The following is a 27,408-nucleotide window of genomic DNA, read 5'->3' on the forward strand; positions in this document are numbered from 1 at the left end:
CCCCCCCCCCCCCCCCCCCGCCCAAGCTGCTCTTCATGGTGCCCTCAGGGAGCTGCTGCTGACCAGGAAAATGTACAGTTCTGGGGCCGGATCTGGAGCCAGTAAAGTGTGCCAGGGCCGAGGGAAATAGCATTCTGGAAATCTTATTTTGCTAAACATGAAATTAAAGAGACAAAAATGAGCTCTGAAAGTTCAAAGTTCTCTGTGAAACTTGTAAACCGCACATGACCTGGACTTCTTGGCCTCATCTTCTCCCACTGGCCTTTGCCCACACCCTGCCACTCGCCAGCTTCTTGCCCTTTGTTGTATCTGACAACCACACTCCTGCCTCAAGGCTTTTCCAAGATCCATAAAATAAAACCCAAGTCTTCTACTTTTTAGGAAGAACTGAGGCTGACTGGGGCAGAGTCAGAAAATGCTGTTTTGTAGTCACTGTTTTGACAATGTATTTATTTTCTGGCTGCAATGACCTGGGAAACATTAGTTTTCCTTCAAATTAGAGTTTGTGCTGGAATAAAAAATAAGCCAAAAGTGGGCTCTGGCTTGGTGGGAGCATTGTCCTGTAAACTGAAAGGCTGCGTATTGGATCCCTCCGTCAGGGCACATGACTAGGTTACAGGTTTGGTCCCAAGTCTGCGTGTATATACAAGAGGCAAGCAATTTATGTTTTTCTCTCACATCAATGTTTCTCTCCCTCTCTTGTTCCCTCCTTTCCCCTCTTTTTAAAATCAATGAGCATATCTTTGGGTAAGGATAAAAAAATGAGCCAAGGTAGGAGGAAAAAGCATCTGAAGCATGGAAATATGATTGGAAGTGTACTGTAGACACCATTTATTGTCCAATCTCTATTTAAGTGAATTGATTGTACCTTACTGATCTCTGTAGTCTAGGTCCAGTGAGATGTTGGGCAGGAAATGCTACATTAGAATATTTATCAACTCATAAAATATAATTTATTAAAAAATAAAATAAAGTAAAAATATCTGTTTCACTTTATGGGTTGAGAAAATAATGACCATTTTCTTTCTCATGTGTTTCAATAATTTGTGAGTATTTGCACATAGTATTTATGTCTCTAAGTATTCTCTCTGTAAGTAAGTAGCTCTGAATGAGAAATGTATTAGCTTCTTATCGCTGCTATACCAAATTTCCACAAATTTAGTGGTTTAAAAAAACAGACTTAGAATTCACCCCCCAGTAGATCTGCTTTAAGAAAAGAAAATGCTACAAGAAGGTTTTTTAGATGAGAGGATAATAATACCAGAGGAAAAATTGGAACATGAGGAATTCGGGACAACCAAAATGCTAGATATCTGGCTAAAGAGACATTTTTCACCTCTTCTTTAAAATACGGGGATGGGAGCAAAAGTAGGTTGATAGTTGTAAGTACACAAAACACAGTTTATTCTTGTTTCATTATTTATTAATTTTTGTATGAACAAAAATATGAAGAATCGTGTACCTACTTTTGCCCCACCCTGTGTGTGTGTTGTTGAAAGCAAATGTGTAACATCATTTAAGGGGAGTTTTAGAATATGAGTATGTAATAGACATGATGATTATAACAAAAAGGAGACAGAGTAAAGGTTGTTATATTGTTGGGAGAAATAGTAACTCAGAGTAGAGTGTGGAAAGTTAGGTTTGTATTCTGTAATCCTGAAAATCGCCATTAAAATATCTATACAAACTGACAGTCACAGAGCCAATTGACAAATTAAAATGGAATACTAGTGATATTCAAATAATTCAAAAGAAGACAGGGAAGAGGAAACAGAAGAACAAAAATTATGCAGACAAACAGAAAATAATGAAAATGTTACAAACTTATGTCCAGTTACAGCAATAATTGGCATTAAATGTGAATGATCTTGCACCCCCCTGCCATTACTCCCCCATTTAATTACCTTGCAGTTCTGGAAAGTTCAAAGCTGGTCCTACAGTCCACACTGAGGTACCAGAGGAGCTCAGTTGTTTCTGGAGGCTCTGTGGAAGAATCTGTCCCCTTGCCTTTTCCACTTCTACAGGTAGCTTGTGTTCTCCCCTTTCTTCACATTCAAAAACTGGAGTATAGTGCTGTCCGCTTTCTACTCTGACCTCTGCTTCTGTCATTTCCTTCTCTGACTCTGACCCTCCTGCTTCTTTTTTATTTTACATTTTTAAAGGTTTTATTTATTAATTTTTAGAGAGGGGAAGGGAGGGAGAGAGGGAGAGAAACATCAATGAGTGGTTACCTCTCACACACCTGCTCCTGGGGACCTGGTCTGCAACCCAGGCATGTGTCCTGACTGGGAATTGAACAGGCAACCCTTTGATTCACAGGCTGGCACTCAATCCACTGAGTCAACCAGCCAGGGCCTGCTTCTTTTTAAATAGGTTATCTTGTGATTATGTTTCCATCTCAAGATCCATAACTTAATCACATTTGCAAAGTCCCTTTTGCCAAGTAAGGTGTTCACAGGTTTTGGAGATTAGGGCATGGGTATCTTTGGGGGCCATCATTCTGCTTTCTATAGAGGCCAAAGGCTAAGATACTTCCAAAATATGAGATGGAATGATCTGATGTTTGGGAGAGCAGAGAAAGAGTGTATCACTTGAGACAACGTAAGAGTTTCAGGAAGATAGTGGTTAACAGTATAAAATATTACAGATGTGTCAAAAAGAATGAGAACTCTGAGATATCCCTTGGCCAGTGCACTTTGGAAGACATGTGTGATCTTAAGGATGCTCAGCATCACTAACCATCAGAGAGATGCAAATTAAAACCACAATGAGATTCACACCAGTCAGAATGGCCATCATTAACAAATCAACAAACAAGTGCTGGTGAGGTTGTGGAGAAAAGGAAACCCTAGTGCACTGTTGGTGGAATTGCAGACTGGTGCAGCCACTGTGGAAATCAGTATGGAATTTCCTAAGAAAACTAAAAATGGAACTGCCTTTTGACCAGGCAATTTCACTGCTGGGAGTATACTTTAAGAATCCTGAAACATCAACTCAAAAGAACCTATGCACCCCAGTGTTCATAGCAGCACAATTTACAATAGCCAAGTGCTGGAAGCAACCTAAGTGCCCACCAGTAAATGAATGGATCAAAAAACTATGGTACATTTACACAATGAAATAGTATGCAGCAGAAAGAAAGGATCTCCTACCCTTCACAATAGCATAGATAGATCTAGAGAGCATTATGCTAAGTGAAATAATCCAGGTGGTGAAAAACAAATACCATATGATCTCACCTATAGGTGTAATCTAATTAACAAAACAAACAAGCAAGCAAAATATAACCAGAGGCATTGAAATAAAGAACAAACTGACAGTAACCAGAGGGGAGGGGGGAGAGGGAAAGTGGGGGAAAATAGGGAAGGGTCATCAAGGAACATGTATAAAGAACACATTGACAATGCCAAAGGGGGCGGTGGGATCAAGAGTAGGAGGTGGAGATGGGTGGGGTTGGGGAAAAATTGAGATAACTGTACTTGAACAACAGAAAAGAAGAATACATTACAAAAAAAAAAGAATCATAAAGATCAAAGAATTAACAAGAAATACAAAAGAGTTGACTGATAGTGTGGTATATTTAAAATTTTTGGCTTGAAAGAATGGGAAAACAACAATAAAAAGCAAATAACAGAATTTAGGTACCAGACTAAGGGAATCCACAATGATAGTTTTAATTGTCAGCAGGCATATTTAGTTATTATAAGCACCAGGTCTGGTACATCAATTATTTCAGACTCAAAGGAGATTCTTTTAGCCTGAATGTGGGCAAATGTTGACAAATTCTTATTGGCTTTCAAATATTAACTAAGTGTGGCTGATTTTTAGTCTGGGGAAATGCCTACTGGCCTCAGATTACATGTAATAGTCAGGGAAAATTTTAAAATTCTAAGTCTCCAAAAGGATTTTAGAATGAGCTTCTTTTTCTTTGCTTATTTGTAAAACAACCAGATGCCTGGGTGAACGGTGCCACTTCTTTGCATGGGCAGATTCAAAATCTCTTGGATCGTTGTTTCTTTAATATGTACAATGAGGAAGTTGGATTAGATTGTGATTTTTTCCAAGAAAATTTATTCAAGAAAAGCAGGAAACACACACTGGATTTAACTGAAGGAGAGTATTTGCTTGGTTTCTGTAAATACAACAGCATTTGGGGCCAAGGGAAAGACTTGTGGCACTTAGGGAAGTGGACACCAGGCTTTGGCGTTGGGAAGTGGTGGGAAGTGGGAAGGCTTCCTCCGATGGACTCATTGTGATGCTATTTGGCAGGGCTCCAGCATCTGTCACAAGGGGCTTGGTAGATTTATGTGCTTCTCAAGGATGTCCCTGAACTTACTTTCAGCATGAGATAAATCACTGTCACTTTGCAGACAGGCACAGACAAATATGGCGGCGATTTTTGCCTCATTAAAACAAAAGAACCAACCAGGCTCTCGCGGATGTGGTTTCTGCCTTTTAGAAATGACAGAATTAATTAGCACAGGTTCACCTCAACGGTATGCCATGGGTATGGCTTTTGGGCTGAGGCAATAAAGACCTGTCAACTATGATGATGTTTTTGGAGAACAGGTGGGGAATATTTGGCAGCTCATCAGAATATGAAAAATGATATCTCTCAGAACAGTAGGTACAGCCATTGTAATAACATACTTGACAGACACCTTACCTTCTAGCAACTTTGCAAGGCATGATGATAATTACTAATCAACATTAGCTCAACATAGTGTAACAGTAGTCACCAGAAATCAGTGTAGATGGGAAATCTCTGAAAAACAGCATTTTTCTCATTACTTTCATACACATTTATTACTATAATGGGGTCAGAAAACTAAAAATGGCTCATAAGAACGATAGGCTATGGATTTAGGAAGTTGGCTTAAATCCAGAGCTGTCAAAGTTTAGTCTGTATTGGATGATCCTATTTACTGAAGCAAGGTGATGTATGCGTGTGCATACTTGTGTGTGTGTGAGAAAGAGAGAGACAGAGAGAGAGTGAAAAGTCTTATTCATATAAGAATACTTAGGTGTCAATGATAATCATCATGTAATATACAGTGTTATATATGACAGCCAGGTATTATATGTAAAAATATATTTTCCTAGTAAATGTAACAGTTTTAGCATTTTAAAGCTTGTTGCCCTTAGCCTTACAACCCATGCCCACCACCCCTACCAACCCCCCAACTCTCTGGGTCTATGGAGGTTCAGGCTTCTTTCCTGGTGACTGGAAGAGTTCTATATTACAAGTCAGAAGTGTGGCCCAGTTAACACCCTGTGAGGCAAGTTTTGACCCATGAGAGGAAACTGAAAGGAACTAGCAGGCAAACTGTTTGTCCTTTGTGCCTTTGATGGACTGTTCTATCATGCTGTGGTTCCATATGGCCTCCCCGGAGATGCCCCATGCAACTAAATAGCCAGCCATATTTTCCTACTTGGCTCTGGCCAGCAGGTGCTACCCCACCTTGTAGTTGCTCTGCTTTCTTCCCAGCCTCACATCGCCCTCCCTGTCAGTCTTCCTCCTTTGAGGAAGAGTGTAGAAGCTCCTCCTTAGGTTCCATTTCTGAGGAACTAGGTGAAGACTGACGGTGTGATCTGGACAGCATGGTGCCCTTGCAGAATGACTGAGGCTTCATGAATATGTCAGCCAAGCTAGACTCAACTCTACTCATTCATAACTCTTCTGGTCCCTATAGTCTGTGGTCTCACACCTATGGCCATGTGGGTTATGGTGAAAATGGGTAGAGTCTTGGATATTTTTATAATTGTCCTGTGTGGCTGTGTGTTTTGTGGCCTAGACCAAGCAGAAGAGGATTTGGCTTACTATTTCTAATTTTTAGCAGCCCCAAATAGATCAGGTTCTTTCAGGAGTGGTGAGTTAGTGGCATTCTCATAGAGGAGCTCAACCTTGGGCAGGTTACTGAGCTTGGGAAGATAGTAGGAAGCAGTAACATACAGGCTTGACTTTGTGTGCGGACTGATTTTGTAAAAAATATTTACAGTGTTTTCTTTTTCTTAAATAATTATCAGTTCATATTTTTAAAGTTGCTATAGTTTTCCCATATAAGAACAATTTTGAGAAATAAATAAAAGCATAGATGAAACACCATTAAAACATTCCTTGGGGACTGCCCCCCACTTTTTGCTAACAGTAGGAGTGTCTGCCTCTACACAGTGCATGTGGGTTTGGGCAGGATGGGAGGGAGGGGGTCGGTGAATTTCCTGATGCTGCATGCAAGGTGGAATGTGCACCTGTGCTCTGGGGAGAGCATTCAGGGCTGTCATCAGTTCCTCAAAAGAGCTTGTAACATACATACATACATACTTAATTCCTATTAGTCAATCCTTGGCCTGATCAAAGAAATCTTTTAAATTTACCTGATATAAAATAAATTAACATGGACATTCAGATCTTTTTATAGGAATCAGTTGTTATACTCATGCCCTCCCCCTGTCGAAGTCAAGGAGAGGGGCCAGGCCTTTCGCATGGCTGTTCAGAAACTTCTCTTTGGACTTCCAATTTTTTTACACTTAAACATCCAGAAAGAATCTACTGATCTTTCCCCCCTAAAGCTGTTCCTCTCGCAATCTCCCCACTTCTGGACCAAAACCCTTTCACAGCCCATGCCTGATCTATTCACACCCCCAAAGGCTCTGTCTCCAGAACAGATGCATTGTCTGACCACCATGTCCGGTGACTGTTCCCAGGGCTGCCACCAGTCCAAGCCCTCACTGTGGCTCCCCTGGAATACTGTCATTGTTTTCTCCTTGCCCCCCCTTTAGTTTATTCTCCAAAAGCAGCCTTAAAATGTCACTCTACCTAACACCTTTGAATGTCTCTCCATCTTACTCAGTAAAACCCGGTGTTCACATGCCTTCCAGGCCCATCATCAATCTGGCTCCACTACCTCTGGGAACTTCCTCCCTTGTTCTTCCCTTGCCCACCCTGCTCTGGCCACATGGTCCTGTGCTGTGCCTCAAACACACCAGGTGCCCCTCAGAGACTGGGCACCGACCACTCCCAGCCTGGCTCCTCTTCCCTCAGACAGCTGCAGGCCTCACTCACTCACCCCCTTCAGATCTTCAACCAAATCTCCTCTTCTGGGTGTGGCCTTTTTAAAAAAATATATATTTCATTGATTATACCATTACAGTTGTTCTATTCCCCCCTTCATTCCCCTCCACCTGCACACTCCCTCCCCCACCATTCTCATCCCCTTAGTTTATAACCACGTGTCTCAAGTTCTTTAGATTCTATATTTCCCCCACTATTCTCGCCCTCCCCCTATCTATTTTCTACCTACCATCTATGCTATTTTCTGTGCCTTCTCCCCTCTTCTCCCCCTCCCACCCCCCTGTTTCTGACCCTCCATGTGTTCTTCATTTCTATGGTTCCACTCCTGATCTAGCTGTCCTCTTGGTTTGCTTTTGTTTTAGGTGTGGTTGTTAATAACTGTGTGTTTGCTGTCCTTTCACTGTTCATATTTTTCATCTTCTTTTTCTTATATAAGTCCCTTTAGCATTTCATATAATAAGGGCTTGGTGATGATGAACTCCTTGAACTTGACCTTATCTGAGAAGCACTTTATCTGTCCTTCCATTCTAAATGAAAGTTTTGCTGGATAAAGCAATCTTGGCTGTAGGTCTTTGGATTTCATGACTTGGAATACTTCTTTCCAGCCCCTTCTTGCCTGTAAGGTCTCTTTTGAGAAATCCGCTGACAGTCTGATGGGTACTCCTTTGTAGGTGACTGTCCCCTTATCCCTTGCTGCTTCTAGGATTCTCTCCTTCATTTTGGTCTTGGCTAATGTAATTATGATGTGCCTTGGTGTGTTCCTTCTTGGGTCCAACTTCTTTGGCACTCTCTGAGCTTCCTGGATTTCCTGGAAGTCTATTTCCTTTGCCAGACTGGGGAAGTTCTCCTTTATTATTTGTTCAAATACGTTTTCCACTCGTGGCTGTTTCTTTCCCCCTTCTGGTACCCCTATAATTCGGATGTTGGAACGTTTAAAGATGTCCTGGAGGTTCCTAAGCCTCTCCTCATTTTTTTGAATTCTCATTTCTTCATTCCTTTCTGGTGGGATGTTTTGTTCTTCCTTCTGGTCCATTCCATTGATTTGAGTCCCAGTTTCCTTTCCATCACTATTGGTTTCCTGTGCATCTCCCTTCATTTCAATTAGTTTAGCCTTCATATGTTCCTCTAATTTGTGACTTTGTTCCTCTAATTTGTGACTATAATCTACCAGTTCTGTGAGCATCCTGATAAATAGTGTCCTGAATTGTGCTTCTGAGAGGCTGGCAATTTCTCGGTCGCTTAGAGTTATTGGCTCTGGGACTTTGAGTTCTTCTTGTGCCATCTTTCGGGTTGTTCGTGCCTGTTCCATAGCAGGATCAGAGCCCTAAAGTGTTCACTAGAGCAGGGCAACTAAGTCGCTGGGTTGTGACGCTGTATGTGGGGGCGGGGTCAAAGAGGGACTATGGCGTCCTTTCTGCCACCTGCCGCCGCGGTCCTCACCTGTGCCGCAGTTGCTGCCGTCATGGGGCCCACGCGTTTCGTCCCACCGCACGCGAGTGTGCCACCGCCGTCAGCCCTCGCCCCCTGGGGCCTGCGTGGTCTGTCTCAATGTGCGCGAATGTGCGACCACGGTCAGTCTGCCCCGCACCCCAACCGGCTCCAGGCTGCCTGCGCGCCTGGGTCGGGGGACCTGTCCTGCCCGACCCTGCTCGCTGCTGGCTCTGCCCCTCTTACCGTCCCCGTTGAATGGTTAGATGTAGTCGGACTTCTGTATAATTCAATTTTCTGTCCTTTGGTTGTGTCTTTGTTTCTCCAAACCTTTGTTGTATTCAAACTTGGTTGTGGGAGAAGGCACAGTGTTTCCACCTATGCCTCCATCTTGGCTGGGGGGTGTGGCCTTTCAAGGTCACTCTGTCTGAAGGACACCTGTCCCTGCTAAATGTTTCCTATCCGGCATTTATTCACATCTGACCTACTCAATACTTATTTCTCTTGCTTATTTATTTATTTTTTGTCTCCTCAACCAGAATTCAAGCTCCAGGAGGGCAGGGGTTACTATCAGTTTTGTTCACTGTGGATCCTCAGTGCCTGGAATAATGTCTGACAAAGAGCAAGTATTAAATACTTGTTGAATAGATTAATAAGTGAGCAAACAAGGATGCCACGTGCATTTAAACCTTTCGTTTCTAACTGTACACATCTCCTCCTTTCTTCATGTATCCCTGGTTAGGTCCCAGGTGGTCTGTGAGTACTGCCTGCCCTCACCCTCCCCTGCCTGGCTGTAGTTCCTCTTTTGATCCCTCCCTAACATGACAGCATAGATGGTGACAGCAAAAATACAGGAAACTTGTCAGCTAGGACACAATATATGAGAATTCATGTAGTTGACAACATGCATTATTGTGATACATGTTGGAAGCTCATTTCAATTATAGGCACTGCCTTATTTTTTCTAAACTAAGAATGCCTCGTATTAAAAATCTTGCTCCTAACACTTTGTTGGGCATGACTTTGGCAATGGAATGCCTGAGGATGGGCCCATGAGAAACCACCCCAGCATGTTCCCTGTTAGGCACTCACATTATGCTGAATGTAGAAGGTTCCTCTATGTGCAGAGAGCTTCTCACACTTGGGGATTTTATGTGGGGCAGAAAAGGCTGACATAGAACAATGGGGTTGAATCATCCACATGGGATCACACATGGCCACAAAGGCATTGTTTGGCCAGCTGCCACTCTGGGCAGATTGCAAATTTGGCAGAGAATCCACATAATTATCAAGGGTAGCTGCCTGGCTGTGAGCTACTATACCAGGTATACAGCAGCAGAGGAACCTCTGCCAATTCTCCACACACACAGGATCTGGCTAAATTGATAGCACATGGTGGAGAGAAAGTGCATCACTAGTTTCCTCTCCCACTCTGACTGACTTCTGCAAAGCTGCTGTCTCCTTGTCTCCCATCGTGAGAACTTATGCACTCATCAGTGTGCACTCATTCCATGTGCTGGAATCAGTATCATAAAGAAGACATGGATTGAGGGCAGGCCTGCGAACCAGACGATCGCGGTTTGATTCCAGTCAGGGCACATGCCTGGGTTGCAGGTCAGTTCCTGGCAGGGGCCAGTTCCCAGCAGGGGGTGCATGAGAAGCAATCATACATTGATGTTTCTCTTCCTCTCTCCTTCCCTTCTCCTCTAAAGATAAATAAATAAATATTTTTAAAAAAAGAAGACAGAATATTTTAGAGATTGTAGAATGATCTAATGAAAATTTATTTATTGGTAAGTGAGAAAGTAACTTCAACCAATCTCGCTTGTGAGCTGGCCTAATTCATATCCAAATTGGCATGACCCTAAGAGTCAGTGGACATGTGTAACTGGCCAGGATCAGGGGAGTCACAGAGCCGCCTACCAAGTGTCTTCAGCAACAAAGATGTTAGATGTTAAGAGAAACAAAGAGTAAGTTCTTAAATCCCTTGAAACAAATACGTTTTTTTTTAATTGGTGGCTACACTAGATATTCACTTAAAAATATGTTTCCTTATTATCCTTACTTGTTTTCTCAGGGTTACATAGCTTGTTGAGTGCAATTTATCCAAATAAAACACATATCAGCCAAGATCGATAACAAAAGTTGTTATCCATTCATTCATTGCATGATCTCTCTGGCAATGCTAAGAGGATGAGTAAGTGGATTCTGCCGTGCTACACACTATGTCAATCATAAAGAGATGTCATCCGATGATTAAAAGGGTGAACATGATTAAGGAGGTAAAGATTGATACCTGACTACTGATGTCATTCCTTTGCATCTGTCTGAGTTCTACTGTAGATGTATGTAGAAAAAAATTAACTTATGAAAAATTAACAGTCAAAATTCTTAGAACTAGACTCATCGTGGTCCTGATAAATTCTCCATAAAGAAGATTTGGAGTAAACAACACTTTTTTTTCTTAATGATTGTCTCCTTTACCCATTTATAACCAGTGTTTAGTATTTTGGAGAACATTCTGGCGGCAGAGTAAAATGACATGAGCTAAGATCCAGTTTTGCTCCTGACCTGTTATTAGTGTAGTGGATTCTCCTAAATAGAAGGGGGCTGTGTGATGATCAGATGAGATATAAATGACAAACTTTAAAAAATGAAATACTCTAATAACAACTGCATGTGAAAAGTGTTTCTAATAGTCACATCACACAACTGGAAGGGTTCCACTAGTGCACAGGTGGCAAACACAAGCCCCCCGCCCCCCCACCTTGTTTTATGCAGCCCAGCACCTTGTTTCTACCTGGCAGCAGCACCGAGCTCTCACTTAACTGCTAAGGAGTAGTTACATTTATACAGTCCTAAAATTGCATTTAGCCCTTTGAAGGCAACTGTGAGGCTGATGTGGCCCCTGGTGAAAATGAGTTTGACACCCCTGAACTAGTGTGTTCTCTTGAGGAGCCTGGAATACAGGGAACATGTACTGAGTGACAGCGCATCCAAGAGACCCTGGGAGGAGGATAAAATGTGTAACATGAGTTTGATTCATGAATTTGCTATAGATCTGTCAGTCACAAATGCTCAGCCATTAGGCTAAGAGCTGAAATCATGCAGAAGATAGGAGCTGGTGGGTCCTCACCATGTAATCCAAGCAAATTCCAAGCAGCAGATTTGTTATTGGTACAAATAATCACCACAATTAATTTTTAATAATTACAAATTTTTTCAGTAGTTTCTTTTTTGTGTGGTGCATCTCCACCATTTCCTGCTGCTGTACTCAGAGACAGTAAGTGAATGCCAAGTATGGATCAAAGGGTAAAAAATATGAACAAAAAGAGAAGAAATCCTGTAGCCCTGGCTAGTGTAGCTCAGTGGATTGAGCATGGGCCTGTGAACCAGATGATCGTGGTTCAATTCCCAGTCAGGGCACATGCCTGGGTTGCAGCCAGTTCCCAGCAGGGGGACACACGAGAGGCAACCATACATTGATATTTTTCCCCCTCTCTCCTTTCCTTCCCCTCTAAAGATAAACTAATAAAATCTTTAAAAAAAGAGAGAATAAATCCTTCTACCATTAAAGGCTAGTGAGCATGGAAACAGGATATTATTATTTATTTATTTTTTTTACTGGTAGAAGGGTCTGTTTCACTCAAGTTGGTCAAGTAAGCAAGGAATCAGTGTATCATGAGGCACTAAGCAAAAGGGTCTGGTTCACTGTAACCTATGCTCCCCAACCATTGATTTCTTGGAAATACAGGCAAAGATACTTGTTTGTAACAAAAAATAAAGCACTTAGTACCCAACCACAGATCAGTCTCAGCAACCTGCTAGTGAATTCTTTCAAGGGAGGAGGCAAATCAGTGAGGAATGGGTAAAGGACAGAGATAGAACTTCTAGGCTAGCCACATAGGTTCTCAGCCATGTGGGTCCAAAAGGGGAGGGCGTGGTAAAAGCAGATGACTTCTCCAGCAAAGGATCCTTTTGGTTCAGCCAGCCAAGTGTCTTCCTTTAGGGGATGGAGATCAGAGATGAACCTACAGGGATTAGACCAAGGGTAGCTACAAAGTTGAGAAAAAAATAGTCCAGGGCCAATACTGGGGGAACTGTTTGGGGAGGAGAAGAGAATTTCAGTTCTGTGAGGAAGAATTTTGCAGGGCCTGCTGGGGTCCCCCTAATTGGCATAAAGTGGGTGATTGAGTATTTTTCCTCTGAAAATGGATCTGTTTCTATGGTTTTCCATTTTTTTTTATCCTGTGGGTTTTTTTAATGGAGAATAATTGTAGTTCATTTTTTAAAGTATATTTCATTGATAATGCTATTATAGTTGTCCCATTTTTTTCGCCTTTGCCCTTCTCCACCTGGTACCTCCTTCCCTCCAGCAATCCCCCCACCCCTTTAGTTCATATCCATGAGTCATACATATAAGTTCTTTGGCTTCTCCATATCCTATACTATTGTTAACACCCCCTGTCTATTTTGTACATACCAATTATGCTTCTTAACCCCTGTACCTTTTCCTCCATTGCCCCCTTCCTTCTCCCTGTTGACAACATGTGGTCTCTATTTCTATGATTCTGTTCCTATTCTGGTTGTTTGCTTAGTTTGTTTTATTTCTGTAGATTCATTTTTTTTTGTGTGTGTCGCTTGTGCTTAAAAAGGCCACCAGCTGAGGAGCACTCGGCCCCAGTTATGCGCAAGCTCCTGCTCTGGTGCAGCAGCCAGACCCCCGGCAGCACACGCAGGCACAGCAGGGACTCAAAGGCAGCACTTAGATTCAGTTTTTGATAGTTGTGAGTTTGCTGCCATGTTACTGTTCCTAGTTTTGATCTTCTTTTTCTTGAATATATGTCTTTAATGTTTCATAAGGGCTTAGTGAGGATGAACTCCTTTAACTTTACCTTGTCTGGGAAGCACTTTATTGCCCTTCAATTCTAAATGGTAGCTTAGGTGGATAGAGTAATTTAGGTTGTAGGCCTTTGCTTTTCATCACTTTGAATACTTCTTGCCAGTCCCTTCTTGCCTGCAAAGTTTCTTTTGAGAATACAGCTGATAATCTTATGGAACTCCTTTGCAGGTAACTGTCTCCTTTTCTCTTGCTGCTTTTAAGATCCTCTCATTATCTTTAACCTTTGGCATTTTAATTATGATGAGTCTTGATGAGGCCCTCTTTGGGTCCAACTTCTTTGGGACTCTCTGTAATTCCTGGACTTGTATGTCTATTTCCTTCACAAAATTAGGGAAGTTTCATTATTTTTTCAAATAAGTTTTCAATTTCTTGCTCTTCTTCTTCTCCTGGTATCCTCATGATTTGAATGCTGGCAATTTCAAGTCTTCCTATTCTCATTTTTAAAAATTCTTATTTCTTCATTGTGTACTGGTTGACTGTTTATTTCTTCCTTATGCCCCAAATTGGTGATTTGAACCCTGGCTTCCTTCCCTTCGCTGTTGGTTCCCTGTGGACTTATCTTTATTTCACTTAGTGTAGCTTTCAATTCTTCCCCTATGCATTTGCTATACTCAGTGAGTTCTCTGAGCATCTTGATCACCAGTGTTTTGAACTCTGCATCTGATAGATTGGCTATCTTCATTTCACTTAATTCTTTTTCTGGAGTTTTCATCAGTTCTTTCATTTAGGCCATATTTCTTTATCTCCTCAATTTGGCAGCCTCCCTGTGTTTGTTTCTTTGTATTAGGTAGAGTTGCTTTGACTTCCTGTCTTGGTGCACCTGTTATGTTGTAAGGGGTGGAACCTAAGGTATTCACCAGGGTGGGGCCACCTGCTTCGCAGCTTTGTGGAGCTGTATATAGAGGAGGGGTTGGAGAGGGAACAATGCTGCTTGCTCGGCTCTCACCCCAGTCACTTTTCCCACTTCTCATATGCAACTGGAGCCCTTCTAATTGCTGTCCTGGTGCTGAATCCCTGGGTTTGCATATATTCTAGGACCATGTGGATCTTTTACATGCACTCTCCTGAGAGATCAACAGTTTCTTCCAGTCCCCTAATCCCCACTGAGTTTACAGCCAGAAGTTATGAGGCTTTATTTTCCCAGCACTGGAACTCTGGGATGCATAGTCTATCCTGGGGCTGGGATTGCTTGCTCCCCAGATGTCTCTCCTAATTTTTATCTGCCACATGTGAATGTGGGACTGTCTGTTCGACTGGCTGCCATTGCTGCTGCCTCCTTGCCTCCCTGTTGCCACACTGTGTCTTCTCCATCCTGTCTCCCCATCTCCACCCCTCCTACTCATCTGGATGAATATTTCTTCTTTAAATCACTGGTTGTTAGATTTATGTACAGCTTATTTTTCTGGCAGTCCTGGTTATTTTTTTGTTTTAAAGTTAGTTTTTATCATTCTTATGGTTGTATGAGGAGGTGAAGTGTGTGTAGCTATGCCTCCATCTTGGCCAGAATTTATCCTCTGGGTTTGTTTTCTTGTTTATTTTAAAGTAAAAAATTTATCTTGCCCATTGGAGACATTAAATACATCAATTATCTGCATAACATGTGTTAGCTCATTTAATTTTCACAATATTTATTTAATGATAGAGCATAAGAATGACTTTAAAAATGAAGAAAATACCCACATTCAGAGAAGCTGAGTAACTTGTCTGAGGCTGCAAAGTGGTAAAGAGCAGGTCTGCCCTCAGGTTTGCCTGTTCTGGCTGTTTTGGGCTGCCTCTTTGTCAGCAGGACTGTGATCTGATTGGGTCTTGGAGAGGTGGGCATTATAGTGGTGGGAGAGGGAAGAAGATGGAGGGGGTGGCCACCGGGCTGTGCTTCTGCTGGAATTTCTTCACAGCCCTCCTCTGGTTCCTTAATTATTCCATCTCTCACAGTATTGAGGGTGGCCAGCAGACTCAAATGACAACTATTTTATTTTCAGTATTTTATCACGTTAATTGAAAAACAGAGTTTAAAAAACAGAAGAGCACAGCCACATTATTAATATATTTAAATAATCATTTAGTTTTAATGTTGTTATCCCCAGGGCACAGGAAATGATCACGGAAGTCAGAGGCTCACCAAGCTGTTACTCACAACACTCAGCTCAGCTACTTAAAGTGTGGGTGGTTGCTATGGGCAACTACTTAAATAAACTCAGAGAGGGTCCAGTAGTACAGGCATTTAATGAATTTAGCTTGTTTTGGGGGAAACAAAACAACACAATAGAAGCTAAGATTTTTTTTACTCCTCAAGGGTCTCTTCTCTCTCCTGCTAATACTAGAAATTTCCTCTGCCTAAGATAATTGTTTTTGTCCAAGACAGCCAGTGAAAGTGGATTAGGAAGAATAATCATAACCTACCTTCTAAACAGCTCAGCCAAACTAAAAATATTCAAAAATGAAAATAAGGTAGAAGTTTCTAGGTGTGATCTAATATCTCAATGTCTGTAAATTTTAAAAAATCCACTTATTTTTAAAATGGCCCTAGATTATTTGTCCACTGGTAGATTGTTTATATTCAACCCCCGAGTGGCAGACTCTTAAAACGCAGCCCTGATTGCAAGGAATTGAAATGGTAGGCTTTATGATTATACATTTTGATTTTAGTGACTTGGAATGTATTTCACTTTACATCATGCTTTTTGTTTCATTTTTATTTTCTTCAAATGACTAAGTGCTTTGAGGTCCTCAGCCTATATGTTTATTGAAATTACTTTAAAATTCTTAGTTCATTTCTATACTATTATGCAAGATATATAATCCAATGATAATTTTGATATATTGTAAATATCTGTTTCCTTATAAACTAAGCCTTTTTCCCTTTCTAGCTTTTCATGAACAATAGTCTCCGTTCAAAGAGAGAAATGGTTACACAAATTATTGTACATGCCACAGTGAAATGGTTTGCAATTGTTAAAGATAGTTTTTAAAAAAGTCAACCTAAATGCACTTATGGAAACAATGTCTTGAGATATAATTTTAAGTAAAAAGAGTGAATTGTAGAAATGAATATGTAAAGAAAGTATAGATATGTATATATACAACATATGCATATAATACATGCATTGAGCATTTCTGAAAAGATACACAAGGGATGGTTAAAATTTTCATCTCTGTGGAGGGGGAAGAAGGGGTTGCAGGGGGAGAAAAATGTTTACATATTATTTAGATGCTCTTTGGTGCTGTTAAAGTTTGAGTATTATTTTTATAATAATAAAGAGACCTGTGGAGATATGGTGTTTGTTGTGGTGTAGAGAATAAAATGAGAAAACAATGATAAGGGACATGACATATTCAGTCATGGTTGGCTTTTGATTCTTAGTATCTTTATCTATCAGTGTAATTGCACACCAGCCCCTTCTGATATCTTAATTTACACTTCTACTATTTCACGCTTGAGACATTTGCAACACCCTCTGGAATCATTACTTCATTTAAAACTTTCTGTCTCCAATTTGTCTTTATCACATCCAGAGGCAGTAAAATATAACAGTTAGTAGTGTGAGTTCTGGATTCAAATCCTGACTGTAGCACTTCTAGCTTTGTGACCTCTGGCAAGTCAATTAACTTTCTGTGTCCTGATTTTCTTATTGTATAATTCAGGATATGAATTTATGTCTTACAGGTGCCATTAGAATTACTGTATGTACCGGCATACTGCAAGCTCTTCTAGGTGTTAGTCATTATTATTCTGCAAGATTTGTTTGGTTAAAATTAAATAACTCTAACAAAACAAAACAAATACAAGAAATAGAGAGAATCCAAGATGGCTGTAGAGTAGGTAGAAGCCACACTCACATGCTCCTGTCCCCGAACAGGGTTTATAGTTAAATTATAGAGCAGTCAATCTGAAAAACCAACTGAAGGCTAGCTGAACTGAAATATTATAACCAATAACTTATAGAAGAAGGCACATAGAGACTGGTAAGAAGGGTGGAGATGCAGAAAGGGCTGGCTCCTGCACAAAGGTGGGGGAGCTGAGAAGCCAGAGGGGTATTGCAGCTGCAAAACTCCCTCCTCCTAAGAGTGTGGCTCTCAACTCCACATGGGAATCCCCAACACAGGGCAACAGAGATGGGAAGAGGAGCTCGAATAGCATCTGACAGTGAAAATCCACGGTGAGTCAGTCCTCCTGGGAGGCCCAAATGCCACCTCTTCAGAAATAAGCATTCCTATTGTTGTAGCACCAGCCTGGGGAGTGTACTGTCCAGTCCCTCTGACTGTTGGTGAGGCCACTCAGCTGTGTTCAGGTCCTGCAGAGGGGGCTGAAGGCTGCCCCCAGCAGTGACATTTGGGGCCTTCTTCTTCTGGGGATGCCCCTGGTGGAGATTCAGATAGTCACTAAACTGTGTGGCTTTGAAAAGAGGGCCTATTTCCCTCACCTCAAGTGTGCAGCTAGTGCCCCTCCCCACATTTGCTGCACCTTTTGGCTGGCCCTGTCCCACTGAGATCAGCTGTGCAGAGGGACCACAATACTGTGCAGAGCTGGGACTTTCAGAATGTCTCCCAGGGAAGATATTATCTGGGAACCAGAAGGGCAGGTCCTGGGGTGTGTGGCTACATTATAGGGTGGGGGGCACACTCCCTTTTCCCCTGCTAGCTCAACCCATGCTACCTAAGAAAGGAAGAAGTGCTCACCCCTGTCCTACAGGCTTGTGGGCACCATCCCCAATATGACACTCTTTGGATCAGCCCTGGCAAGTCCCATATACCCTGCCCTGCTGGGCTCAGTTACATGGGTGGGAGGGGAATGGAGAGTAGGTAAGAGCTGGGACATTCAAAATATGAGTCCCTCAGAAGCTATTCTCTGGGATTGTGAGAAGTGCTTAGTACCCTCCTGCAGGCTGGGCCAGAATCCCCCACAATGGGAGACTATTTTGATCTGTTCCCTTGAGCCCAGTGGCTCTGCCTGGTGGAGCTTGCTCCTGTAACGGGGATGACTGGCTGCACCCAACCTGAACCTGTAGTACACTCCTCTTGGGGAACTAGAGTTAGAGACTCTGGCAGAGACCAAATGGTTTGGATCTGGAGTAGGGGCCACTTTCCCCTCATTTAATACCTGACTGCATGACTCCTAAGTAAGGGACACACTAGCCCTGTCCTCCTGACACCAATTGCCCCACCCTACTGAGCCCACAAATTGTGCAAGGGTTTATGGGTCATGGCCAGCCTGGGCTCATTCTATAGTCTTTCTTCAGAAGGCTTTGGAGGAAGACTAAGCAACCTCAGGGGGAGGCAGAGTAGCCAACAAGTAGGTGCAGAATTCAGGGAGCCTTGGTTCTTTTACAGATGTTCCCCAACTCTAAGTTGGAGGAAGTTGACCCTTACACACAGATTGGCCTCTCCCACACACATCTAGGCCCAATAGACTCAGCCACAGACAGTAAACAGTGTAGTAGCTCAAGATAGGTAGCCAGTTATACATAACATCTGACAATGACCTGTACCTGAACCTCATCCAAGTAGACCCAGAACTATACAACTGGTAGTGGGCTTCAGTCCACATCAGAGCTTGACCCAGCAGATCACATAAGTGGCACACCCAAAGGGGATTCCAACAGGCACCAGATCCTGCTGGGGGCAACTCCAGCTAAGGGGGATAGCCCCTGCATACATGGTAATCAAAGTTTACCCATAAGGGTAAGTCAGCCAGCCTCAAAGTTTCACTCCACCCATGAAAAGGCCAATGGTATTCAAGACTCAAATAGCAGAAGGGTTCACATAACCCATTAGGAACATTCCTGGCGCACTGAGCTCAGGTGATCTGGAAGAGTATGCAACTTAGGCCAACAAGACACTTTCATCATAAAGCCATTATAGCAGCTTTGGGAGTCATAGTAAATCTACCTAATACACAGAGACAAAATGAGAAGACAAAGAAATATGTCTCAAATTAAAAAGGAAGAGAAATCCCCAGAAAAATAATTAAATGAAATGGAAGCAACCAAAATACCAGATGTAGAGTTTAAAACAATGGTTATAAGAATGCTCAAGAACCTTAAGGAAAGAATGGATGATCTCACTGAGAACTTAAATAAAGAGATAATGAGCATTAAAAGGGACATAGAAACCATAAAAAAAAACTAATCAGAATATATGAAATAAAAAATACACTAGAAAGAATCAGCAAAAGATTAAATGAAGCAGAGGATCAAATAAGTAATTTAAGGACAAGATAACAATAAGCATCCAAGCACAGTATCAAAAAGAAAAGAGAATTTAAAAAGTTGAGGAAAGTCTAAGGCACCTCTGGCGTAACATCAAGCACAACAACATCTGCATCATAATGGTACTAGAAGGAGAAGAGAGTGAGCAAGGGATAGAGAATCTGTTTGAAGAAATAATGGCTGAAAATTTCCCTAACAGGGAGAAGAAAAAAGTAACACAAGTTCATGAAGAACAGAGATTCTCAATAAAGATGAACTCAAAGAGGCCCACACCAAGACAAATCATCATTAAAATGCCAAAGGTTAGAGATAAAGAGAGAATCTTAAATGCATCAAAGGAGAGAGATTGTCAGCTGATTTTTCAATGGAAACACTTAAGGCCAGGAGGGGTTAGATTAGCATGAAACATTCAAAGTGATGAAAATCAAGGACTACTCTATCTGGCCAGGCTGTCCTTTAAAACTGAAGAAAAAATAAAGAGCTGCACACACACACACACACACACACACAAGCTAAAGGAGTTCATTACCACCAAATCAGTACCACAAGAAATGTTAAAGGACCTTCTTTACAAAGAATAAAAAATAGACAGAAAGAGGAACATAGTTATAAAGAATAAAATGAAAATAATACCTATCAATAATAACTTTAAATGTAAATGAATTAAATGTTTTAATCAAAAGACATAGGGTCGCTGAATAGATAAGAAAACATGACTCATATATATGCTGTCCGCAAGAAACCCACCTCAGACCAAAAGATACACACAGACTGAAAGTGAAAGGATGGAAGACATTTTTCATGCAAATGGAAAGGAAAAGAAACTTATATGGGGTAGCAATACTTATATACCTGACAAAATAGACTTCAAAATAAAGGTTATAACAAGAGACTAAGAAGGTCACTGCAAAATACTGAAGGGATTGACCCAACAAAAAGGATATAACCCTTGCAAACATGTATGCACCTAACATAGGAGCACCTAAATACATGAAGAAAATCTTGGTGGACTTTAAAGGGGAGAGCTGCAGCAATACAGTCGTAGTAGGATTTAAACACCTGACTGTCATCAATGGATAGATATTCCAGACAAAAAAAAATCAGCAAGGCAACAGCAACCTTAAGTGACACACTGGATTGGATAATTTAATTGATATTTACAGAGCACTCACCATCAAGCAGCAGAATATACGTTCTTCTCAAATGTATGTAAAGCATTCTCAGAGACAGACCACATGTTAGGACACAAAATAAGTCTTAACAAATTCAGGAAGACTGAAATCATATCAAGCATCTTCTGTGACTACAATGGTATGAAACTAGAAATCAACTGCAGTAAAAAAACTGAAAACATTGAAAGACATGGAGGCCACATAGCATGTTATTAAACAACGAATGAGTTAACACTGAGATCAAAAAAGAAATAAAAATTATCTGGAAACAAATGAAAATAAACACACAACACCCAAAATCTATGGAACATCGTGAAAACAGTCCTGAGAGAGAAGTGCATAGCATTACAGGCCCACTTCAAGAAGCAAGAAAAATCTCAAATAAACAATCTAACCCTTCATCTAAAGGAACAACACACAAAGCCTAGAGTAAGTAGAAGAAAGAAAATAAATTACATATGGAATAAGAAAACAATATAAAAGATTCATGAAACTAAAAGTTAGTTCTTTGAAAAGAATAACAAGATTTATGAACCTTTAACCAAACTCATCAAGAAAAAAAGAGAGAAGGCCCAAATATATAAAATCAGAAGTGAAAGAGGAGAAGTAACAACTGACATCACAGAAATAAAAAGGATTGTAAGAAAATATATTATGAGCAACATTAGGCAAACAAACTGGACAACCTGGGTGAAGTTGATAAATTCCTAAAAACATAAAATCTTCTAAAACTGAATCAGGAAGAATCACAATACCTGAATAAACTGATTATAACCAATAAAACTGAAGTAGTAATCAAAAACTCCCAGCTCACAAAATACCTGGATCGAATGGTTTCACAGATGAATTTTACCAAACATTAAGAAGAGAACTAACACGCGTTCTTCTCAAACTATTCCAAAAAATTCAAGAGGAGGGAAGACATGTGATATACCACATAACCAAAGTGAAAGATAAAAACCACATGATCATATTAATAGATGCAGAAAAAGCATTTGATAAAATCCAGCACCCATTTATGATAAACACTGTCAGCAAAGTGAGAATAGAGGGACCCACCTAAACATAATAAAGACCATGTATGACAAACCCACTGCCAGCATCATACTCAGGGGCATCTTAGGGGAACCAGTGTTCCCCTTAAGATGAGGAACAAGATAGAGATGCTCACTTTCACTTCTCGTATTCAACCTAGTACTGGAAGTTCTAGCCATAGCAATCAGAAAAGAAGAAATAAAAGTATCCAAATTGGAAAGGAAGAAGTAAAACTGTCTTCATTTGCAGATGACATGATACAGTACATATAGAACCCTAAAGAGCCACCAAGAAACCAGTAGAACTGATAAATGAATTCAGTGAAGTAGCAGGATACAAAATTAATATCCAGAAATCAGTTGCATTTTTATACATCAATAATAACTATCAGACAAAGAAATTAAAAAAAATCTCATTCACAATTGCTTCAAATATAATAAAATTCCAAGGGAGAATATAACATATACTCAGAAAATTATAAGACACTGAAGAAAGAAATTGAAGAAGATACAAATAAGTGGAAGCACATATGGGTTCATGGATAGAAGAATTAATATCATTAAAATGTCCATACTGCACAAAACAATCAATAGATTTAATATAATTCCTATTAAAATACCAATGACATATTTTTCAGGTTTAGAATAAATATTCTAAACATTTATATGAAACAAACAAACAAAAAAAAACCAGTATAGTTTCACCAATCTTGAGAATGAACAAAGTTAAAGGTATTATAATACCTGACATCAAACTATACTACAAAGCCATTGTAATTGAAATAGCATGGTACTGGCATAAGAATAGCCATAGAGATCAATGGAACAGAACAGAGAGCCAGAAATAAACCCACACCTTTATGGTCAATTAATATGTGACAGATGATGCAAGAGCATACAATGAATTAATGACAGTCTCTTCAATAAATGTTGGGAAAGTTGGACTAGTACATGCAAAAAAAAAAAACCTAGACTGCCAACTTATGCCATAAACAATAATAAAATCAAAATAGATAAAAGACTTAAATGTAAGTCACAAAACCATAAAAATTCTAGAAGAAAATGTAGGCAGTAAAGCCTTAGTCATTTCTCATAGCAATATTTTTGTTGATATATGCCCTCAGGCAAGTGATGTAACCATTTTCTTTGTAAAGAAAAAGAATACACAAATGGAACTACATCAGTCTAAATGCTTTTGCACAGCAAAATAAACCATCAATAAAATAAAAACAGAACACACTGAATGGGAGAATGATACATCTGATAAGTAATTAATTTCCAAATATATAAGAAAGAACTCACACAATTCAACACAAGGTAGACAAAGAATCCAATTAAAAATAAAAAATGGCAAAGAACCTGAATAGACACTTCTCCAAAGAGGACATACAGATGGTCAGTAGACATATGAAAAATGCTCAATGTCACTAATCATCAGAGAGATGTAAATTAAAACCACAATGAGATATAAACTCGCACCTGTCAGAATGTCTACCATCAATAAAACAATACACAAGTGTTGGTGAGGATGTGGACAAAAGGAAACCCTTGTTTATTGTTGGTGGGAATGCAGACTTAAACACTAATTTAAAGGAATATATGAACCCCTACATTCATTGCAATATTATTTATAATAGCCAAGATCTGGAAACAGCCCAAGTGCCCATCATTAGATGAGTGGATATTAAAGTGGGGATACTATGCAGCTCTGAAGGAGAAAGAAATCTTACCTCTTGTGACTGCATATATGGACCTGGAGATTATTAATGCTGGGTCAAATAATACACTCACAGAAAGACAAATACCACATGGTCTCACTTACATGTGGAATCTTTTTTAAATTTTTTTATTTTTATTTGGAATCTAATGAACAAAATAAACTGACAAACAGAATAGAAACAGAGGCATGGATACATTGAACAGACTGACAGCTGTCAGAAGCAGGCAGTGGATAAATCAAGGTGAAAGGATTAGCCAAAAAATATATATATATACAGAACATAAAGACACAGAGAATCAGTGTGGTGATAGCCAGAGGGAAAGGTGGCATGGGTAGGTGGAGGTGGGCAAAAGGATGAAAAACTGGGATGAAAAGAGAATTTACTCTGGGTGATGGGTGCATGAGATAGTGTGCAGATGATGTTTTACTGATTGTACACTTGTAACCTGTATGGTTTTACAAGCCAGGGTCATAGCAATAAATTCAATTAAATACACACACACACACACACACACACACACACACACACACACAGAAGCACAATAAAGAAAGCAAAAATCTCCCATAGAGCTTTCCCACAGAGAAAATGACTACTGAGATGTCAGAAAACATACATTCAGACATACATATGCACATAAATAATGTAGAATATACTTTCATCTAAATGGGAGAAAAGCTCTCATATAATTGGCTTTTCACTCTATACTATGCATGTCATTTTTCTAAAACAACACAATATCACTCTATCCCTCTTCTCTGACACCAGTGTTGCCCTATCATTAACTGGATTAAAAAAACAAATTCACTGGATATTTAAGGCTCTTGCTTATAAAAGTCTTCACTATTTTTCCAAGGATATTTCCTATTTTTAAATACCTCTCATGCATCAGTCAGCTTGGTTTCTTCATATTCACACACATTTCTCCTCCCTAGTTTTTTTTTTGCATCTGAGTAATTATCCAAATTCAACATTGTATCCTTTCTCTTTTAGGAAGTCATTCCTTGCTATTTCTACTTCATAATAACTTTTTAATTTGGGGGGCAATTATAGCACTTTTAGTCATAATATACATAATGATATTTTCAAACTTACAATTAATTGCACAAAATTGTTTTCATCACTCTTGCTGGCACTTAATTATACATGTGCAGTAGAGACAAAGCCTTATCTCTCGTCTCCTTCAGGAAATGTAGTGGCACAAAAATGTTGATTTCTCTGGAAGGAATTCTTGGTTGAGAGTGAGAAGACCCGGGTTCTATAATTTGTTTAATAGTTTAAGCAAGTTTATTGCTCTTCTCGGGCCTCCACCTCTTCATTTGTAATATCACAGGGCTGGAATCATCTCTAAGGTTCCTCCCAAATTTGCTTCTGAGATTTTTCTTTCACCTTATATTTAAAGAAAGGCTACATAAAGATAAGCTCAGTGGCCTAGAGACAAATGTTTAAAAAACTGGCTCTTTGGGAGGCAAAATCTTTGACTTGCAGGGTTTGTTGATTTCCTTGGTGTAGATATTCTCATCATGGCCGATATCCAGCTACTAGTGCGACAAAACCAAGTGTGGAGTTGGGAAGACATGCATACCGTTGGCTCGTATTGGCTGACAGGACCCAGCCAGTTCTGCTGAGTGGTTCTTCTCAGTGAAGAAAAGCACAGTCTCAGGCTTGTTGAGACTATGGGAGAACCCCTAGATTCCCTCTAAAACATAGCTTCTGTTCACTGAGTGGAATGGAATAAAGGAAAGAACAAAAAAAAATTTGTTCTGTCTTGGTTTTTTAATTTTAGGCTCTCCGGACATGAGCTCTCAGGTTAGTCAAGTCTTGTCAGGTGCCTGTACCCACCGCAGAGTATCCAACTCTCTTGAATCTGACACAGAGATGATATTACTGAGTTGTGACAATTTCCTATGCAGTTGGTAATCTGGACCTATGCCTAGAGCTCTGAACTCTGCTTTTTCTGTGAAAGAGAAGTGATCCAAAGAATGAAAAGAAGTTTCTGAGCTAGAAGCCAGAAATGATGTCCAGATGGTGAAGACAGTCTTGTTCAGGAAAAAGCCCCCAGAGTTCTGTGAGGCAATGGAGGAAGGAAGTTGGAGTGGAAAGCAGAAAACTGGAGCTTAAGACCCAGCCCTGATTCTGGCGCTATCTCATAAAGCCCGTACCCATGCAAAACTCTTGGTTTATTTGTAAAGTGTTGGTTAATTCTAAATTCTTCTGAGACCATTGGGAAAATCAGATGAGGTATATTGAAGACACATGCCAGTTATTTACATTTAAACATAGCTCGGAAGAAAGTGAAAATATTACTACTTATCAGGATAAATGATCACATGTATTTCTTCTTTGATTTATGTGATTGGGTCCACAAATAAGTTTGAAAATGGTAAGTGGTTAATGTGATCATTGCAGAGGATGCTTCTCCAATTTGAAAAGTTCTAGTTAATGCTCTTTTCTTATAGCCACTCCTCTCTTCCCTGCAGAACTAGAAAGCAAGGGATTCCCCAGATGAACTGAGGGAAATGTGCTCAGATGCAGAGTGGATGACAATACGAAGGATGGCTGCACAGATATTTTTAACATGCTAATGTGTACCTGACAGACTGAGCTCTGAGTCTCCAGGTGGGTTGGCAACATGAAGTAGGGTTGAGAAGGAACAGAGAGCTTTTCAGAGAACCACAGATGCAGAAGCAGAGGGAAGAGGAGGAATCTGAGCGAGGACAGACAGCCAAAGGGTGCTGGGAAGATGTATGATAACAATTCACTTCAGCACCTACAGGTTAAAGCTACTTTGGGAAGCTAGTGTTTGAGGCACCTTAGGCATATAGGAATTGTGTAATGGTGGGTTAGCATTCACTCAGTACCTCCTCAGGGCTGTCCCCAAAACTTCACAAACAGTACTTCACATAGAGTTTGGACCCCTTTTGACATGGGAGACAGAGAGAAAAGTGTGTGTGAAGTCTATAACTACCCTGAGAAATATTTCAACACAGTGCTTCGAAAGTTCTAAGGAGGAAGGAGTAACAGCCAACAGGGAGAGGTAAAATTTGAGAGGAAGACTGAAGAGAGTACTTTTTTTTACTTTTCTCCCCCATTACATTGTAAATTCTATTATGTGAGCAATACTGACTACTAATACAGCACATAGTAGGTGGCCAAAAAATTGTAATAGCTAACAGGTGTGGAGCACTTACCACATGCTAGGCACTGTTCTAAGTGTTTCACAAGATATCCTATTGAGTCTTCACAATGGCTGTTGAAGTAGAAAATATTATCCTTATACAACTGATGAGGAAACTGAGACATTGAATGATTAAATAATTTTCCCACAGTAATACAGCAAGAAGTGGCAGAGCTATGATTTTGAACCCAGGTAACCTTGCTTCAGAGCCTGTGCTCTTGAACAACATACTACAGTAAGTCTTTGTTGAATGAATGAATGAACAGGCGACAGTGTTCCAGGGATATAGATAGAGTGGGGACTGAGTAATCAAGGGCCTTGAGGTTCACCAGATACAGCCAGGGCTCCATTTTCTGGGTGTGTGGTACTACTGCACTTTTCTGTCTTTTTGAAATTAGTATGGTCATGTAGCTGGCTTTAGCAATGAAATGTGAGCAAAAGCAACATTTATCACTAGGACCGATATCACTCAATCCAGGAAAGAGTGCTCAAGTTACCACATTCCCTTTCTCTGACCCAGTAACCAGGGAAGTGCCTGTTTCCTCTGCTCTAGGTATCAGATAATTATTGTGAGCAATAAATACACTTTTGAGATTCAGAGATTGTTTATTAACAGCGTGACCTAGTTTATACTAGCTAGTACATAAATGGGTACCAGAAATGGTATAATCATGTAATGACAACAACAAAATACCCT

General features: G+C 40.3%; 1 protein-coding gene and 1 non-coding gene across 5 annotated transcripts in view; both read right to left on the minus strand.

The window, feature by feature from the left end:
• The window catches only part of DLGAP1 (DLG associated protein 1), a 317,237-nt gene that overhangs the window by 209,747 nt on the left and 80,082 nt on the right, over positions 1-27,408 (minus strand). The gene's annotated exons all lie outside the window — the stretch shown is intronic.
• Positions 13,133-13,265, minus strand: LOC118990015 (small nucleolar RNA SNORA76). The gene has a single exon (XR_005067150.1). It is a non-coding gene; the product is annotated as a small nucleolar RNA SNORA76 (small nucleolar RNA).

This window comes from Sturnira hondurensis, unplaced genomic scaffold (assembly GCF_014824575.4).
Source record: "Sturnira hondurensis isolate 20B ecotype Veracruz unplaced genomic scaffold, ASM1482457v3 Scaffold0006713, whole genome shotgun sequence".
Lineage (NCBI taxonomy): Eukaryota > Metazoa > Chordata > Mammalia > Chiroptera > Phyllostomidae > Sturnira > Sturnira hondurensis.